This window comes from Somniosus microcephalus, chromosome 3 (genome assembly GCF_052327205.1).
Source record: "Somniosus microcephalus isolate GS21.2 chromosome 3, FLI_Smic_1.0, whole genome shotgun sequence".
Taxonomy (NCBI): Eukaryota; Metazoa; Chordata; class Chondrichthyes; order Squaliformes; family Somniosidae; genus Somniosus; species Somniosus microcephalus.
The window spans coordinates 132499606-132506892 of record NC_140989.1 but is presented as its reverse complement, the minus strand read 5'-3'; positions in this window follow the sequence as shown (position 1 = coordinate 132506892).

The window sequence follows — 7287 nt, the reverse complement described above, 5'->3', positions numbered from 1 at the left end:
AGAGGGGTTAGAGGGGAGAGAGAGAGAGTGGGGTTAGAGGGGAGAGAGAGAGAGGGGTTAGAGGGGAGAGAGAGAGAGTGGGGTTAGAGGGGAGAGTGAGAGAGTGGGGTTAGAGGGGAGAGAGAGAGTGGGGTTAGATGGGAGAGAGAGAGAGAGAGTGGGGTTAGATGGGAGAGAGAGAGAGAGTGGGGTTAGAGGGGGAGAGAGAGAGAGTGGGGTTAGAGGGGGGAGAGAGAGAGTGGGGTTAGAGGGGAGAGAGAGAGAGAGTGGGGTTAGAGGGGAGAGAGATAGAGTGGGGTTAGAGGGGAGAGAGAGAGAGTGGGGTTAGAGGGGAGAGAGAGAGAGAGAGAGTGGGGTTAGAGGGGAGAGAGAGAGTGGGGTTAGAGGGGGAGAGAGAGAGAGAGTGGGGTTAGATGGGAGAGAGAGAGAGTGGGGTTAGAGGGGGAGAGAGAGAGAGAGTGGGGTTAGATGGGAGAGAGAGAGAGAGTGGGGTTAGAGGGGGAGAGAGAGAGTGGGGTTAGAGGGGGAGAGAGAGAGAGTGGGGTTAGAGGGGAGAGAGAGAGAGAGTGGGGTTAGAGGGGAGAGAGAGAGAGAGTGGGGTTAGAGGGAGAGAGAGAGAGTGAGGTTAGAGGGAGAGAGAGAGAGTGGGGTTAGAGGGAGAGAGAGAGAGTGGGGTTAGAGTGGAGAGAGAGATTGGGGTTAGAGGGGAGAGAGAGAGAGTGGGGTTAGAGGGGGGAGAGAGAGAGAGTGGGGTTAGAGGGGGAGAGAGAGAGTGGGGTTAGAGGGGGAGAGAGAGAGAGTGGGGTTAGAGGGGGGAGAGAGTGAGAGTGGGGTTAGAGGGGGAGAGAGAGAGAGTGTGTTAGAGGGGGGAGAGAGAGTGTGGGGTGAGAGGGGGAGAGAGAGAGAGTGGGGTTAGAGGGGGGAGAGAGAGAGAGTGAGGTTAGAGGGGGCAAGAGAGAGAGAGGGGTTAGAGGGAGAGAAAGGGAGAGAGAGAGAGTGGGGTTAGAGGGAGGGAGAGAGAGAGAGTGGGGTTAGAGGGAGAGAGAGAGTGGGGTTAGAGGGGGAGAGAGAGAGAGAGAGGGGGGTTAGAGGGGGAGAGAGAGAGAGTGGGTTAGAGGGGGGAGAGAGAGAGTGGGGTTAGAGGGGGGAGAGAGAGTGTGGGGTTCGAGGGAGGGAGAGAGAGGGAGTGGGGTTAGAGGGAGAGAGAGAGAGTGGGGTTAGAGGGAGAGAGAGAGTGGGGTTAGAGGGGAGAGAGAGAGAGTGGGGTTAGAGGGGAGAGAGAGAGAGTGGGGTTAGAGGGGAGAGAGAGAGAGTGGGGTTAGAGGGGGAGAGAGAGAGAGTGGGTTAGAGGGGGGAGAGAGAGAGTGGGGTTAGAGGGGAGAGAGAGAGAGAGTGGGTTAGAGGGGGGAGAGAGAGAGAGTGGGGTTAGAGGGGGGAGAGAGAGAGAGTGGGGTTAGAGGGGAGAGAGAGAGAGTGGGGTTAGAGCAAACTGAGAAAAACCTTGACAAGGTACAGACTTAGTGAACATAGCCTGGCCATCGAAAATGGCAGACACAGACAGACCCGGCTGCCAAGAGAGGACAGGATATGCTCTCACTGCAGTCATGGAGTGGTGGAGACAGAGAGGCACTTCCTCACACCTTGTGGAAAATATCAGGGCATCAGGGAGAATTTCTACCAAAAATTCACAAAAATATGCCCTAAACTCAGAAATTTGAATGACGACCAAAAACTGCCATACCTACTAGGGGAACAGAGAAATTGTGTAACCTTAGCGGCACACTATGTTACGGCTTGCCATAAACAGAGGGACAACCAGTGAGCCTAAGAAAAGAGTGTATACAAATTAAACGAATGTATATTTATACACTCAGGGATATATCTGTTTATACACTGTATGAATAGATCTGCGTTTATGTGTTCAACCATAAATGTTTTTCGATGCTTTGGCAACATAAGATGTACCTTATCATGCCAATAAAGCGATTTGAATTGAATTGAATTGAATTGAGAGAGAGAGTGGGGTTAGATGGGAGAGAGAGAGAGTGGGGTTAGAGGGGAGAGAGAGAGAGTGGGGTTAGAGGGGAGAGAGAGAGAGAGTGGGGTTAGAGGGGAGAGAGAGAGTGGGGTTAGAGGGGAGAGAGAGAGAGAGAGAGTGGGGTTAGAGGGGGAGAGAGAGAGAGGGGTTAGAGGGGGAGAGAGAGAGAGTGGGTTAGAGGGGAGAGAAAGAGAGAGTGGGTTAGAGTGGGGGGAGAGAGAGAGTGGGGTTAGAAGGGAGAGAGAGAGAGTGGGGTTAGAGGGGAGAGAGAGAGAGTGGGGTTAGAGGGGAGAGAGAGAGAGTGGGGTTAGAGGGGAGAGAGAGAGAGTGGGGTTAGAGGGGAGAGAGAGAGAGTGGGTTGCCAGGAGTTACCCAGGGCAGAGAATCTGGAGGCGTACTGATTTGGATTAAAGCAGAGCTTAGGAATTACATTAAATTTATAAAAAAGGGCGAAAACCACTTATGGCTCAAAATTAAGAGGGGCGTCATCTCTAGCATGAAAGATGTTTTCATTTGCACACTCTATATCCCCCTGACAGAATCCCCGTACTTCAAAGAGGACACCTTCTCCAACATAGAGAGGGAGATTATCCAATTCCTGGCCCAGGGAAATGTGTTGATCTGTGGGGACCTCAACTCAAGAACTGGCGAAGAACCAGACCTCACCAATAATCATGGGAATAATTTCATATTTGGGAACAACCACTTTGATCTCCCTTCCCATCCACACAGGCATAACTGCGACAAACAGACAAATGCTAACGGAAAACAGCTCCTGCAGCTCTGTCGAAGCCTGAGTCTGTACATTGTCAATGGTAGGTTATTGGGAGACTTCCTAGGAAGATCCACCTATTGCTCACCTCTTGGCTTCAGCACCGTAGACTATATGATTATGGTTCTGGACCCATCCTCTTTCAGAACATTCACAGTCAAACCACAAACAACACTGTCAGATCACAGTCAAATTACTGCATATCTTGAAAGGACAGAAACAACCAACACAGAAACACAACCCAGTAAGCTGCACAACATTAAAACATCTTACAGATGGGCCAAAGACAGCACGGAAAAATATCAGAAAGCAATTAGCAATCAAACAACTCAAGCTCTCTTGGACACCTTTCTGGAAAATACATACACACACAATAAAGAAGGCGTAAACCGGGCAGTGAACAACCTAAATAATATTTTTGATAATTTGGCATCAATGTCAAACTTGAAAGTTCGCAAGAACAAACCCAAAACAAAAAACTACGAAAAATGGTTTGACTCCGATTGCCAGAACATGAGGAAAAAACTCAGAAAAATATCAAACCAAAAACACAGACAACCAGAAAATGAGGAATTACGCCTTACTTATTGCCAGGCACTAACACAATACAAAAACACACTCAGAACCAAGAAAGAGCAGTATATTAAGAATACACTCATCTCCATTGAGGAATCCATTGATTCCAATTGTTTCTGGGACAACTGGAATACATTACACAAAAAACAACACGACGAATTGGCCATTCAAAACGGAGACACATGGGAAAACCATTTTGAAAAATTATACCAGAAAAACACACTAAGCCCAGAGCAATACCAAATATGCGAAAAACTGGCAAAGCTCGAATTTGCCATAAAAGATAACCAAAACCCGATAGACCCCATAATATCTGAAAAAGAACTAATTGAAAAACTCAAGGACCTGCGACCAGGAAAAGCTTGTGGTGCAGACGGCATCCTAAGCGAGATGATTAAACACACGGACGATAAAATGAAATTGACTATACTGAAACTCTTCAACTTGGTTCTGAGTGTCGGTTACTTCCCTGATATCTGGAACAAAGGACTCATAATGCCCATATACAAAAGTGTGGACAAAGTTGACCCAAATAACTATCGAGGCATCTGTGTAAACAGTAACCTGGGGAAGGTTTTCTGTAGTATCATAAACAAAAGACTTATAAACTTCCTTGAGGAGTACAATGTCTTGAGTAAAAGCCAAATTGGATTCCTACCAAACTATAGAACATCACATCATATCTTCACCCTACAGACCCTAATTGACAAACATGTTCATCAAAACAAAAGCAAAATTTTTGCCTGCTTTATAGATTTCCAGAAGGCTTTCGATTCCATCTGGCACGACGGTCTATTCTTGAAACTTATTGAAAGTGGTGTAGGGGGAAAAACATATGCTGTAATTAAATCAATGTATACAAACAATAAATGTGCAGTTAAAATTGGAGACAAACAAACAAAATACTTCCCACAAGGGGCGTGGTGTGACGCAGGGCTCGCCCATCTCACCGACACTCTTTAATATTTACATAAATGAATTGGCAAAACTACTTGAACAATCTACAGCACCCAGCCTCACCCTATATGAATCCAAAGTTAAATTCCTCCTCTATGCAGATGACCTGGTTCTGCTGTCACCAACTAAGGAGGGTCTACAGCAGAACCTGGATCGGCTGGAGTCATTCTGTCAGACCTGGGCCGACAATAAACCACCAAAAAACAAAGTCCTTGTGTTCCAGCAAAGATCCAGACATCAGGGACCCAGAATAAATTTCACACTAGGAACAACTAAAATTGAACAAACCACTAACTACACATACTTGGGCTTAAAAATCAGCTCTACGGAAAATTTTCATCTGGCAGTGAATGAACTGAAAGAGAAAGCTAGAAGGGCTTTCTATGCCATTAAAAGATCAATCCAAATAGAAATCCCAATTAGCATTTGGCTCAACATTTTTAAATCAGTAATTGAACCAATTGCACTCTATGTAAGTGAGGTGTGGGGACCGCTAACACAACAAGAATTTGCAAAATGGGACAAACACCCAATTGAGATCCTACATGCAGAATTCTGTAAAAGTATCCTCCGGACTCAAAGGAAAGCTGTAAACAATGCATGCAGGGTAGAACTAGGCCAATATCCATTAATAATTACTATCTAAAAAAGAGCCACCAAATTTTGGAAACACCTAAAAATGAGCAACCCCCACTGCTATCATTACGAAGCCCTGAAATGCCAAGAGAGGACCATAAAGAAGAATACCCTCAGTCAACTAGTCCTGGGACTCAGTGAAGCAACCACTAACACTACTAACAATAACCAGCCCCAGGACAGTGACATCGTAGCACAGAGAATTCGACCCAACACAATTGTCATTAAGCAAAAGGAAAAATACCTGTCATACTGGGCAGAAACAACAAAAACCCAAAACAAACTCAATTGCTACTTGGCCCTAAACAGACAATACAACATGGCTGAATACCTGACCATGGTAAAGGATAGCAAACTGAGAAAAGCCTTGACAAGGTACAGACTTAGTGAACATAGCCTGGCCATCGAAAAAAGCAGACACAGACAGACCCGGCTGCCAAGAGAGGACAGGATATGCTCTCACTGCAGTCAGGGAGTGGTGGAGACAGAGATGCACTTCCTCACAGCTTGTGGAAAATATCAGGGCATCAGGGAGAATTTCTACCAAAAATTCACACAAATATGCCCTGAATTCAGAAATTTGAATGATGACCAAAAACTCCCATACTTACTAGGGTAAGAGAGAAATTGTGTAACCTTAGCGGCACACTATGTTACAGCTTGCCATAAACAGAGGGACAGCCACTAAATATAAGAAAAGAGTATATACAAATTATATGAATGTATATTTATACACTCAGGGATATATCTGTTTATACACTGTATGGATAGATCTGTATTTATGTGTTCAACCATGAATGTTTTTCGATGCTTTGGCAACATAAGATGTACCTTGTCATGCCAATAAAGCGATTTGAATTGAATTGAATTGAATTGAGAGAGAGAGAGTGGGTTAGAGGGGGAGAGAGAGAGAGTGGGGTTAGAGGGAGAGAGAGTGGGGTTAGAGGGGGGGAGGGAGAGAGAGAGAGAGTGTGGGTTAGAGGGGGAGAGAGAGAGAGGTTAGGGGGGGGAGGGAGAGAGTGGGGTTAGAGGGGAGAGAGAGAGAGTGGGGGTTAGAGGGGGAGAGAGAGAGAGAGTGGGGGGAGAGAGAGAGAGAGAGAGGGAGAGAGAGAGAGAGGGAGGGAGAGAGAGAGAGAGAGGGGGGGAGAGAGAGAGAGGGGGAGAGAGTGGGGTTAGAGGGAGAGAGAGAGGGTTAGAGGGGGAGAGAGAGAGAGAGGTTAGAGGGGGGAGGGAGAGAGTGGGTTAGAGGGGGAGAGAGAGAGGGGGGGAGAGAGCGGGGGAGAGAGAGAGTGGGGTTAGAGGGAGAGAGAGAGAGTGGGTTTAGAGGGAGAGAGAGAGAGAGAGTGGGTTAGAGGGGGAGAGAGAGAGAGAGAGAGTGGGGTTAGAGGGGGAGAGAGAGAGTGGGTTAGAGGGGGGAGAGAGAGAGAGTGGGTTAGAGGGGGAGAGAGAGTGGGTTAGAGCGGGAGAGAGAGAAAGAGTGGGGTTAGAGGGGGAGAGAGAGAGTGGGGTTAGAGGGGGAGAGAGAGTGGGTTAGAGCGGGAGAGAGAGAGAGAGAGTGGGGTTAGAGGGGGAGAGAGAGAGTGGGGTTAGCGGGAGAGGAGTGGGTTTGGAGGGGGGAGGAGAGGGGGTTTGGGGGGAGGAGAGTGGGGTTTGGAGGGGGGGAGGAGTGTGGGGTTTGGAGGGGGGGAGGAGAGTGGGGTTTGGAGGGGGGGGAGTGTGGGGTTTGGAGGGGGGGAGGAGTGTGGGGTTTGGAGGGGGGGAGGAGAGTGGGGTTTGGAGGGGGGGGAGGAGTGTGGGGTTTGGAGTGGGGAGGAGAGTGGGGTTTGGAGGGGGGGAGGAGAGTGGGGTTTGGAGGGGGGGAGGAGTGTGGGTTTGGAGGGGGGGAGGAGAGTGGGGTTTGGAGGGGGGGAGGAGAGTGGGGTTTGGAGGGGGGAGGAGTGTGGGGTTTGGAGTGGGGGAGGAGAGTGGGGTTTGGAGGGGGGGAGGAGAGGGGGGTTTGGAGGGGGGAGGAGAGTGGGGTTTGGAGGGGGGGAGGAGTGTGGGGTTTGGAGTGGGGGAGGAGAGTGGGGTTTTGGAGGGGGGGAGGAGAGTGGGGTTTGGAGGGAGGGAGGGAGGAGAGTGGGGTTTGGAGGGGGGGAGGAGTGTGGGGTTTGGAGGGAGGGAGGATAGGGGGGTTTGGAGGGGGGGAGGAGAGTGGGGTTTGGAGGGGGGGAGGAGTGTGGGGTTTGGAGTGGGGGAGGAGAGTGGGGTTTGGAGGGGGGGAGGAGAGTGGGGTTTGGAGGGAGGGAGGGAGGAGAGTGGGGTTTGG